We start from the raw sequence: 12,618 nt of genomic DNA, 5'->3' as shown, positions 1-12,618 counted from the left end.
CATCGCTCGTTGGGCGTGTGCACGCGTTGCCCTTTCGCCTTGCTCGATCACCCGCACAGCACACACCGCACAGGCAGGGGCGGACCTATGGTTACCCGGTAGGGTCCATAGGGACCCCCATTATTTTTTTAAAAAAAATTAGAGTATTTGTAATTTTAAAAAAAAAAATTGTGTTTGTGGTCCCCCAAATAAATCAGCAATAATATGAGAGAGGAAAAGTTGGAAAAAGATTCCCAACTTTCACGTGAAACAATAAAAGGGAGTAATAAATTTGGCTTTTTCCTAATTCCCAAATTGAATACTTCCAAAACTCATTAATTATTAAATAAATTAATTAATTAAAACCTAATTTGCTTTACCAATTACCAACGGCTGTTTCACTCATTCACTGTTTGGCTTTTCAACTTTCCCAAAATCTCTCACAATTCACAAATAATGGGTTTTTGAAATTAATCTCTCATCTCACATTCTCGATTTCTCACAGCACTGCCGTCTGGCCCACCTGCCGGACTGCCTGCCGCCCTGCCTGTCGTCGTGCCTGTCGTTGTGCCTGCCGCCTTGCTCTGTTGCTCACTGCTCTACGGCTCTACGCTGCGTCGCTTGGAGTCCTGGACCAGCGAGGGCAGCTGTAGACACCTACTTTTGTCCCCGTTCCCGCAAGGAAAATGTTCGATGATGAAAGCATAAAAACTCCACTTGACAACGCATCTCCTATAAAATAAACGAATCTCGATTCCCCATTTCATTTCACCCGAAACCTGCTATTTATGGAAGCCTGCTAAAAATAGTAACTGCCGTAAAAGGTAGCGTCTAAAAGTGGCAAATCGTAAAAGATAGAAACCTGTCAGAATTAGGTGTTGTATTCCAACATAAATCCTAAATGAGATAGAAAACCGCGAGAATCCTATTCCTAATAGGATTCGGAAATAGGAGTCACGTATTAATTAAAATCCTAACGAACCTAGAGTTCGTAACGGGCCCAGACGCATTCCGTCATAAAATTGGTACGCGCTAAAAGACTCGAATTAATCTCAAACTCTACGGATTTTAGGAATCCGGATCTGACTAAACAAAACTGCCCAGACCCTATTTTCAACGCCTGGCTCTGGGCGCCGAAATCTTCGGCGCCCAGGCCTGGGCGCTGAAAATACCTGGATACGTCTCTTTTCCTAATTCTTTGTGGATTAGAACTCTGCAATCCTATCTTTCCACGAACTCTTCCCTATAAATAGGCCCCTAGTTTCGACGTGAAACAACACACAACAACACACAATTCTATTCTGAGTATTGACTCCAACCCTTAGCCTAAGCCTCTCGCTGCGAAACTGTTCACGCGTTCTATCGCAATCGATCCATAAATCGAACAGAACGTATCCTGTCCCATAATTGAGATTCGTTAAATAAAAAGGAGAAATAGCAAAGTCAAAGTGGTTAGTTTTCTGAGAACCGTGACGCACCTCTCAAGGGTGCGTCGTAATGTGTCCCTTTTTGATGATTTAACTGCTTTCCTCGCCGTTTTTATGAACCGTTAAACTAACCTAATTTGATTGTTCTATCACGCCTAACAAATATGATATTTTTGGGAAATCGGATTATCATGCTAGGTCCCTTAATGCTATTTAAATCAGATAATCACGATCGAATTAGCATTATATGTTGCATATTGCTAAAATCAACTCAGATTAGTTTAATAGTTAACGCATGTCCCTTCAATTATTTATGCTGAGCTAGTAAGGATATCCTGCCTCTGGAGTTATCGACGAGCGAATTACTCCTCTCGGTAGTTACAGTCCCCCGAACCCTCAATCTCTACCTTGCGGGTGTATATTGAGAGATCCCCACACCAGGGATCACAAGGGAACCTACGGCCGTCGTGGTCAAACATAATTGCACTCCCTTTATGTCACGATAACCGGGTTTTGTCAGTTTTTCTCATTGTCGTTAAAAACTGAATGGCGACTCTTATATTACTAGTCAATTGGGTGTATACTCACAGGAAATCCAATTACACTTGATTGAATAAAAAGAATCGTCACACCCACGAGGGACAAGGTCACGCATTAGCCCCACGCTTTTTCGACCCCCTCACAGCAGCGACCAGTGGATCTGTGGATGCGGTTGAGCCTCCAAGTTCCGAGACTCCCAGACGCCGCCACCTCCACCGCGCCATGTCGGTTGCTCTTCAGCTCTTGGTAGTCCTCTCAAGTCTCAACTCTTAATTTTTCAATTAATTAATTTATATGGTTCAATTTTAATTAGTTTTTCTTTTTTGTAAATGAGATTTTGAGTGATTTTAATAATAAAATAACATTAATGGGTAGTGTATGATTGTTTGGATTATTGAGTATTGAATTTAAATATTTAATTGAATTATTAGAATTATTGAATACTTGATTATTTGAATTAATGAATACTTGATTATTAAATATTATGTGAATTATTGAATACTTGATTATTAAATAATTAATTGAATTACTGAATTTATTTAAAATTAATTGAATTTATTTGTAGTGATTGTGAATTTTTGAATTTGTGAATTTATTTTTAGTGATTGAATTAAATTTGATTGAATTTGTAAAGTTGTTAATTATTAGTGAATTTGTTTATTGTTGTTGTTTGGTTGATTTATTAGTGACTTTTATAGAACGAGACGTTTTTATCCAAGTTAGTGATGATGCTATTATGAAGCGGTTTCAAGGAATGCAAAATCGTCGAGGGAAAATGTAATTTTTTTTTATTTTTTTTTTAATATTTTCATTAGTTTTATTGTGTCTTATGAACGAATTTATTATTTTGAGTTTTCAAATTTATAGTTGACTTTTAATTTTGACTTTTATAGTTGACTTTTATTTTTATTTTTTTGCAATGAAGTTGTATTTAATTTTGGACCCCCATTTTATAATTCCTGGGTCCGCCCCTGCGCTCGCGCGCGCATGCTCGTGCCTTGCTCGCTGTCTATTACCGCATGGGCGACGAGCTCCCTTGCTCGTCATCGCATGCCTGCACTATGCAACACCCCTTAAGGGTAACACTTAGCTTCCATTGCTTCGTGCGTGCAAGATTGTGAACGATTCATAAATTGTCTTATGAACGAGTTTATTATTTTGAGTTTTCAAATTTATAGTTGACTTTTAATTTTGACTTTTATAGTTGACTTTTATTTTTATTTTTATTTTTTTGCAATGAAGTTGTATTTAATTTTGGACCCCCATTTTATAATTCCTGGATCCGCCCCTGCGCCCGCGCGCGCATGCTCGTGCCTTGCTCGCTGTCTATTACCGCATGGGCGACGAGCTCTCTTGCTCGTCATCGCATGCCTGCACTATGCAACACCCCTTAAGGGTAACACTTAGCTTCCATTGCTTCGTGCGTGCAAGATTGTGAACGATTCATAAATTGTCTTATGAACGAGTTTATTATTTTGCGTTTTCAAATTTATAGTTGACTTTTAATTTTGACTTTTATAGTTGACTTTTATTTTTATTTTTTTGCAATGAAGTTGTATTTAATTTTGGACCCCCATTTTATAATTCCTGGGTCCGCCCCTGCGCCCGCGCGCGCATGCTCGTGCCTTGCTCGCTGTCTATTACCGCATGGGCGACGAGCTCCCTTGCTCGTCATCGCATGCCTGCACTATGCAGCACCCCTTAAGGGTAACACTTAGCTTCCATTGCTTCGTGCGTGCAAGATTGTGAACGATTCATAAAAATTTTAAACTTTTCTATTTAAATTTAACGACAAATTAATAACCAATATTAATTTCACTAAATTTAGGCGAAAAATCAAAAATTTATTAGTCAAATTAATTTCCTATTACATGATTTCTTAGGTATTAAAATCTAGGTCATAAAATTTTAAAAAAAATTCAACTTTAACAAATTTTATGGTGGTTTTTAATCATATAATCCTAATTAAATTATCAATTAATTATGAAAATCAAAACAAATTTTAAATTATTTGAAATTCAAGAAATTAATTATAATTACAAATTAGGTTGTATAATTAACAAAATTAGACCTTAAAATTGTTAAACATATACTGTAGGTCAATCATAAATTCAAGATTTACATACAAGATTCGCAAATATTTATTTTAACATCATAAAAATTACAAAATTTGCATTCTAAAAAATAAAACCTTCGAAAAGTCATAGTTAGGCTTCGAATTTGTGAATTCTGGGTTCGGCATCAAATCTTTGATTTTTGTCATAATTTTAAAACGTCGTTTACATGCGAAATGCACTATAAAAACATAAGAATTCGACCATTATTGACAAAACTGCCGAAAATCCCGCGAACATATAATCAAATAATCGCACGAATTTGCAAATAATTACAATCACGAAATTAATCACCCCTTTAATTCATTGCAAATTTATAAAATTTAATCCATGTTAACTATAATTGATTATAGAATTAATTAGAGGCTCGTGATACCACTGTAGGGTTATGAATAATACAAACAATATAATTCATGCGGAAAAACCATAAAGTCGGGAATCCAAATAAATTGCCACATAATCAATTAGCATAATTTAGGTTACATACAATGTGATGCGTGCCTTCCCTAGCTGCTCCCGAATTGAACAAGGACACGTCTTTAGAGCTCCAAGTGTCGCCCCTCCGTAGAAAGTCCACAACACGTTCGAATCCGCCTTAGGTTCAACCAACTAGGATATTACTTAAGGTTTTATGCACTCGGGTTAGGCTATAAACTATGTTCTCCCTTGAACACAATCTAAGTAAAGAATATGATATTGGTGCATTAAATTATGAGGGCTAGCCTCATATTTATAGAGTAGGAAATAAGGAATTTGAGTCTCACTAGGAAAACAATTACCAAAATTGTAGCAATAATTAAACTCTTAATTAATCCAATTCTAGTAGGACTAGGAAAACTAATACTTAAAGCCAAAGGTAGTTGGCGACTAAGTAATCGGACATTGCTTGAAGCCCAAGACGAAACAACCAACGCAGCCACATGGGCCACGCTTGCGCGCGTGCCTGGCTAGGCCCAAACGCAGTTGCTGTTAGGTTATGATACATATAAAGCATATATATTTCATGCGGAAAAACCATAAAGTCAGGAATCCAAATTAATTGCCACATAACAATTAGCATAATTTAGGATGCATACTCTTTGTAGCATGCCCTCCCTAGCTGCTCTCGAACCGAACAAGAACAAGTTTAGGACTCTAAGTGTAGTCCCTCCGTAGATAGTCCACAGCGCGTTCGGATCCGCCTTAGATTTAATTAACTAGAATTGCACCTAAGGTTTTAAGTTATTCGAATAATTTGTGGCAAATTAACGTTAGTTTTAATCCTTAAAACTTATGTGAATACTTGAATTATGTGTTTATAAATTGTGAATACCATCACATATTTATAGGGTTGGAATAATGGAATTAGAAGTCTACTAGGTTTCAATTAATCTAATCCTATTAGAATTAGACATTAATTAAAACTAATAAAGTTATTGTTTAATTAAACAACTAACTCTAGTAACTTTAGGAAATTTAATATTTTAATCTAATACTAATTGTTTAAGGATTCGACGTATGCACGAACTCTACGCACAGCCCACGAGGGGCGTTGGGCATGCCGCGCGCGGAGCAGCTCGGCCCACAGCGCTGCGCAACCCACTGCCTTGGGCGCGCCAGTTGCCTTGCGCGTTGGGCCTGGCCTTGCGTGCTTGCTTGGCTGGGCCTGCGTGCCTTGGCTGCTGTGTTGCACGCATGGGCTTGCTAGGCGCAGGCCTGGCTCGTGCTGGGCCTTGCGTCTAGCAACCTCATCCGATGTTTATTTCGTACGATGCGCTTCCGATTAATTTTCCGATTTCGGAATTCATTTCCGATTCGAACAATATTTAATATTTCCGATTCCGGAATCAATTTCCGTTTCGAACAAATATTTAATATTTCCGATTCCGGAATTATTTTCCGATTCCGGTAATATTTCTGTTTCCGGCAATATTTTCGATTCCGGCAATATTTCCATTTCCGATAATATTTTCTGATACGTACCATGTTTCCGTTTCCGGCAACATCTACGATTTGGATAATATTTATATTTCCGATACGATCCATATTTCCGTTTCCGGCAATATCATCGTTTCCGGAGTATTCATAATTTGCCTTTGGCGATTTCAGCTCCCACTGGAACCGAGATCCGTCGATTCCGAATATCCATAAATTGAGTATTTAATTCCTTTAAATACTTGATCCGTTCACGTACTATTTGTGTGACCCTACGGGTTCAGTCAAGAGTAAGCTGTAGATTAATATTATTAATTCCACTTGAACTGAAGCGGCCTCTAGCTAGGCATACAGTTCACTTGATCTCACTGAATTATTAACTTGTATAATTAATTAATACTGAACCGCATTTATTAGACTTAGCTTTGAATGCATACTTGGACCAAGGGCATTATTTCCTTCAGTTGCTGCCGGCCCAAGGCCCAGCGCGCGTTGTAGTTTGGCCTTGGCCATGTGCGCTGCTGCTTGCTTTGGCTTGTTGTTGCTTGCCTTGGCTCGTTGCGGCCCACGGCGCTCCAGGCCCATCGCATACGGCTGGGCGCTGGTGGTGGGCTTCGAGCCTAGTGTTGTGTGCTCGGCCTTTTGCTTGTCGAGTGGTGGGCCGGCTCGCTTGCCGGCTTATCGCTCGTTGAGCTTCTGATTCGTTTTCCGATTCCGAAATCTTTTTCTGTTTCGAACAAATATTTACGTTTCCGTTAATATTTCCGATTCCGGAAATAATTTCCTATTCCGGTAACATTTCCGTTTCCGACAACATTTCCGATTCTGGCAATATTTCTATTTCCGATAATATTTTCCGAACGAACCATGTTTTCGTTTCCGACAACATATATGACTTGGATAATATTTATATTTTCGTCATGAACCATACACTAGAGGAAAAAAGCTCAAGTGCGGGCTCATTTTAAGGGGTTAAGTGCGGGCTTTTACATGTGCAGCACATGGCATGCCCGCACTTGATGTTTCTCAAGTGCTGCCAAAATATTGGCAGCACTTGATACTTCAAGTGCTGCCAATTTACAAAATGAGCCCGCACTTGACAAATTTGGTGCTGCCAATTTTGCAATATGAGCCCGCACTTAACAAAGTTTGTGCTGCCAACTTTGAAAATGAGCCCGCACTTGACAAATTTTGTGCTGCCAATTTTAGAAATTAGCCCGCACTTGACATAAAAATGGGCAGCACAAGCATAAAAAAGAGCCGCACTTGATATATAAATGAGTCGCACTTGATATAGAATTTTGTTATATAACTGATATCCCTGCTATATATATTATACAATTAGACCACGCCCACTAGTTAACCTCCATAAATCACATAAAACAAGTATCCAATTATATAGATAATTAAATTACATAGTATATAATTGTAAATATAAAAATCGATTACACTACAATCATATGGAAAACTAGCATTCACAATCTATGATTCACTACAAGAAAATATCAAAGACAATCTCTTAATGAAGTTTGCCAAATTATCTCGAACTTCATTTATCTCCTCCGTAGTGAAGGGTTGCTCCTCGGATTGTTGAATACCTTAAGAAGATCGACCATCAAAAAAGAAATATATACTTTAGTTGTATTATAAATATTGTATCGTATAATAAAGTAAAATTTTGCTCCCAATTAATAATGAACATTAATAATGAATTGTATAACAATAAAAATGGCTTATTTCACTCCTAACTTTCAACTAATGAACTTAACTAATTATTTTAAACCCTTTATATTTTAACATATTTAGTTTTATGTTTAAAAGACTCATTCCCACCTACTTTGTTCAAGTTATGCACATTTAAGGCTCGCTTGTTCATTATAGGTCACATTTTAACTTAAATAGTTTATTCCGGTCTCAACTTTCAACTAATGAACCTAATGAGTATTTTAAACCCGTAACTTGTTTATCATACTTATTTTAATGTTTCTAAGACTCATTCTCACCTACTTTGTTCAATTTAAGGCTAGTTTGTTCATTTTAGGTCACATTTTGACTAAAAATGACTTATTTCGCTCACAACTTTCAACTAATAAACCTAAATAAGTATTTTGTGTCCTTTACATGTTTAATTTACTTAGTTTTATGTTTCAAAGACTCATTCTCACCTACTTTAGTCAAGTTATGCACATTTAAGGCTCGTTTGTTCATTATAGGTCACATTTAAATAAAATAGTTTATTCCGGTCTCAACTTTCAACTAATGAACCTAATGAGTATTTTAAACCCGTAACTTGTTTATCATACTCATTTTAATGTTTCTAAGACTCATTCTCACCTACTTTGTTCAAGTTATGAACATTTAAGGCTAGTTTGTTCATTTTAGGTCACATTTTGACTAAAAATGACTTATTTCGCTCCCAATTTTCAACTAATAAACCATTTAAAGTATTTTGTGTCCTTTACATGTTTAATTTACTTAGTTTTATGTTTCAAAGACTCATTCTCGCCTACTTTGGTCAAGTTATGCACATTTAAAGCTCGTTTGATCATTATAGGTCACATTTTGACTAAAATGGCTTATTTCGGCCTCAACTTCCAACTACTGGACCTAAATAAATATTTTCAACTCTTTACATGTTTATTAGACTTATTTTAATATTTCAAACTCATTCTCACCTACTTTGGTCAAGTTATGCACATTTAAGCCTCGTTTCATTATTATAGGTCATATTTTATCTAAAATGTGTTTTTTCGTTCCTAACTTTCAACTAATGAACCTAAGACTCAACAAGTTTGAACTCTTTTACTTGTATGTTCAACCCTTTAATGTACAATTGCATTTAGCAAACACATATAATTTCATAATTTTCCATGACAGTAAGCTAAGTAAAACTTGTACAAGTCAAGTACTTTTATAAACATAATATTCAAGGTACAATTTATGTACGTTATACTCAGAAAGGAGATCAAAGAAAAATGGGGCTGCAACCACCTAATCATTGGCATATTGTATTGTTCTTTGGCAGTAGAAGATGAAAGAGAATATCACTTTCATTATAGAAAATTTGGGCAGGCTTAACTTACATCATAAAAAATGTACTTGGCTGTAAAGCAACTGGATACCCTTCAAGTCCAGTTCTCTTCACGAGTTTTTTCTGCATTAATGTCGTAACATCCCTGGACTCCCCTGAAAGTTTGATAAAAGGTGCAATAATAGATAAGGTGAGAAACGATTTACTAGCAACATGACAATCTTGGGAAAGGAATGAAATACAAAAAACCTGAAAAAGCTGGAGGATTCCTTATGGTGGAATCTCGGTCTGCAAACAGATTTATATTAATTAACGTACTTTAGCTATAATGCAGCACGAAAAAAAATAGAAGATACCATCTTACTAATGCATGTATAGTGCAATCATATTTATGTCAAGCAACAAGCTGTCTAATACAGAACAAACAACAAGTTCAAGCCTCTGACTTTCCAACACAGTATAGCCACTTGCTTTCTAGCAACACACTTGGAATTAAAGAGGCAAACCAACATAAAGGAAGAAAGATCCAGATTATCTAGAGGGGGGAAGGAAGTAAAACGGAGAGAACCTGAATATAAAATTATTATATTGGGAAGTAAAATAGGTGTCCAAGAGCATAATTTACATTGCATGTAGCTAAGAAAAAAAGACCTCGTGTTGACCTGTATTCAAAATTTGTCACACTGACTTGAACCATTGATAATTTTCATTTCAAATACAAGTAACTAGTACATGTATTAGTTAAGTACACAAGCAAAGGAAAGAAGAATGCCAATAATAAAATGAGCTAACAGCAAATATCAAATTAAAGTAGACAAAAACTCTTGCAATCTCTGATATGATAATTCCCTTTCTTAATCAAATCTAGTTATTGAATAATTTAAAGATGAATCAATCAGTGAGTACTTCCAAGCATAGCTCTTCTAAATCTAGAATTCAAGTTATATATTTAGTCTTTACACAATATTATCTGAAAGTTTACTCAAAACTTTCCACCAGTTTTGACTGTTCAATAATATGATATAGAAGTCATATATAATGTTTTCTATATGTTACAATCAAAGCTTCCGAGGAGAAATATGGGAGAAAATCATGACTCAATTCAAGTACCTAATACCTATTGCAACCAGTCATAATCAACTATACCCAAAAACCAATAGTTATCCTTGGGGCTCTAGTAATACCTACGCGCAATTGCAGACAGACAAGGATAAATGTAAAACAATTCCCACAAACCAAAAGTTATCCTTGGGGTTCTAAGACAGACTACCTTCTACCGATTGTTATAATACCCGTAGTCTCGTAGATAAACAGTTACTCCTCCCTTATTTTATATTTTCAGGCAGTAGACCACTATTTAAATTCTGTACAAGGTATTACTGACTTTATCAGATTTTACATCATAAAAACCAACTCTGATTGAAACAACTTCATCTTAAAAAATAATTAATTGCATCGTATAGTATATATAGACTGAGTTCATAACTATACTCGTGTTCAGGGCTGGTAGTGATAAACCACATTGAACCTTGACCCAGGAACAAGGCAGATTACCAGAATAAAGCAACCCGAACACGGCATTGATAGCCTGTGCAAAGCATGGATTTCCTCTGTAAAAGCAAAGCTCTTGCAACAATGAAAGCTACAGATGTTACCAGGCTTACATAGACCTCATACAACACATCAAGGAAGGAGTCATTGAATCATCAAAACTAAATAGCAAGACTAACAGAAAATCAGAATGTGTACCTGAGATAGTAGACTGAAGGCATTGAGATTGATGTACGCAAGTCGTAGCGCTAGCTTGATTATCTTAACATGCACTACCTTTATCCAAAAAATCAGTTGTAACCACCAAAAAGTTAGAATCACATGGATAGTAAGAAAAAAATCAAATTGTAAAGAAAAGTTCATTTCAATAAATAACTATTTGTTATATGTACTCAAATACTGCTCAAACAGTAAAAAGAGGCTTCTAAAAGAAACTCCAAACTCAGCAATCTAACTGACATGAACTGCAAATTCAACTAGAAAACATAAGAGAAAATTCAGCTAGTAAATATCATTTCTCACTTGTATTAAAATCCCTATAAGAAGTAAATTATGAATTTCACAAAAAGATAGTACGCAGAAAACTTCAACAGAATGAAACATATATAGTAATGTATGTAGAAAGGGCATATACTTGATTGCAGGTGGAACCAATAAGCTATTGAGTATTGACACTGGCAAGACGTAGTGACAATTCACACTTGAACTGCAACCTACAAGAACTGATGCAAACTAATGTCTAACTGGCCTAAGATAGACCTGGTCGTATGACTTGAACAATAATATCTTCCAAGCAGAATTGACTACTGTTTTTTTATCTCACTTAAACGGTATCCTAACCAATTTAAGCCTTTGATGAAAACTAGCTAAGACAACCAATTATAAGCAAAAACCCCTGTCATGGTTGTGGATTAATGATCAACCTCATCTTTTAAGTCAACTATACCAACAACAAAAATATATAGTACATCAATCAATAAAGAAAGGAAAAGGAATTAGATCAAAATTTATCCTCCAATATAGAACCTTTCATATATCACACTATGATTTTATCACATAATCCCCAAATTAGTAAACTCATAGCAGAAATCAAAGAACAATAAATAGCAAGTTTAAAATAAAATGAAAATCCAAATACATAAAATTTTCCAAAGGCAAATGACAAATAAAAATAAATCCAGTAAAATTAAAGAAATCCCCAAATAGATCGAACAAAAAGGAGAGAAAGAGAATAACCTCTCACCCATAAAGGTGGGAAGAATAAACGAAAGGGATAACTTTAGAAGAATCGTCATGGATGCCGGAACAGTCAACGATGGTATGAGAAGCTCCTGATCTTTTTCTCTACTGCTATTCCCATCACCTTCGCCGGCTATTTATCATCTCCCATCATCAACTTTGCATAGTTCTGCAACTATATGTAAGGTCTGCAAACCCCACCTCAATTAAGAACATATAAAACCTAAGATCTAAACCAAAGTAAGAAATTAATTTAGAAAACCTAAGATCTAAACTTGAAACTAATGATCAATAAAAGTTAGGTTTTAAGTTACAAACCTAGAAGAGATAAGGGGAGAGCAGAGCGTGACGGCGGTGGGGGAAGGAGGAAGAGCAGAGCGCAGCGGCGACAAGGAAGAGGAGAGAGGCACAAAAGAGATGGGTGAGCGAGTGTGCAGTGAGTTTCTTCGTTTCGCGGAACGACGGAGACAGAATGTGAGGGAAGAAGATGAAGAGCGGGAAAATGAAAAAAATTGAGACACCTTCTTTTTTTTTTTTTGGGAAAAATGTTTGTGCTGCTTGTTTATAAATGAGCCCGCACTTGACTCAAGTGCTGCTTATTTTCTAAAATGACCCGCACTTGTGAAAATGTAGTTTTAATTTATTTATTTTGTGCTCTCAAGTGCTGCCTTTTTATTAAATGAGCCGCACTTGAAGGGAAGCACATGGCAATTTTTCTACTAGTGATATTTCCATTTCATCTTCATTTCCGGAATATTCTTTACTTTGCCTTTTGACGATTTAAGCTCCCACTGGAACCGAGATCCGTAATTTCCGAATGATC

The 12,618-nt window shown here is 36.1% G+C and overlaps 1 long non-coding RNA gene across 5 annotated transcripts; it reads right to left on the bottom strand.

Annotated features, from left to right (window-relative positions):
* Positions 1-7,347: 7,347 nt before the first annotated feature.
* LOC110801991 (uncharacterized) lies at positions 7,348-12,343 on the bottom strand. 5 transcript variants are annotated; one of them, XR_008922471.1, is made up of 7 exons: positions 12,114-12,343; positions 11,793-11,983; positions 10,755-10,832; positions 10,497-10,631; positions 9,255-9,293; positions 9,058-9,160; positions 7,348-7,572 (listed from the first exon to the last, which is right to left on the bottom strand). It is a non-coding gene; the product is annotated as an uncharacterized lncRNA (long non-coding RNA). The 5 variants fall into 5 exon arrangements; XR_008922241.1 differs by having other exon boundaries at positions 9,058-9,293; XR_008922630.1 differs by lacking the exon at positions 9,255-9,293.
* Between the last annotated feature and the right edge of the window lie 275 nt (positions 12,344-12,618).

Source organism: Spinacia oleracea, chromosome 1 (genome assembly GCF_020520425.1).
Source record: "Spinacia oleracea cultivar Varoflay chromosome 1, BTI_SOV_V1, whole genome shotgun sequence".
Taxonomy (NCBI): domain Eukaryota; kingdom Viridiplantae; phylum Streptophyta; class Magnoliopsida; order Caryophyllales; family Amaranthaceae; genus Spinacia; species Spinacia oleracea.
Note: the sequence above shows the minus strand (reverse complement) of the source record. Positions and strands in the feature narration are given on the sequence as shown.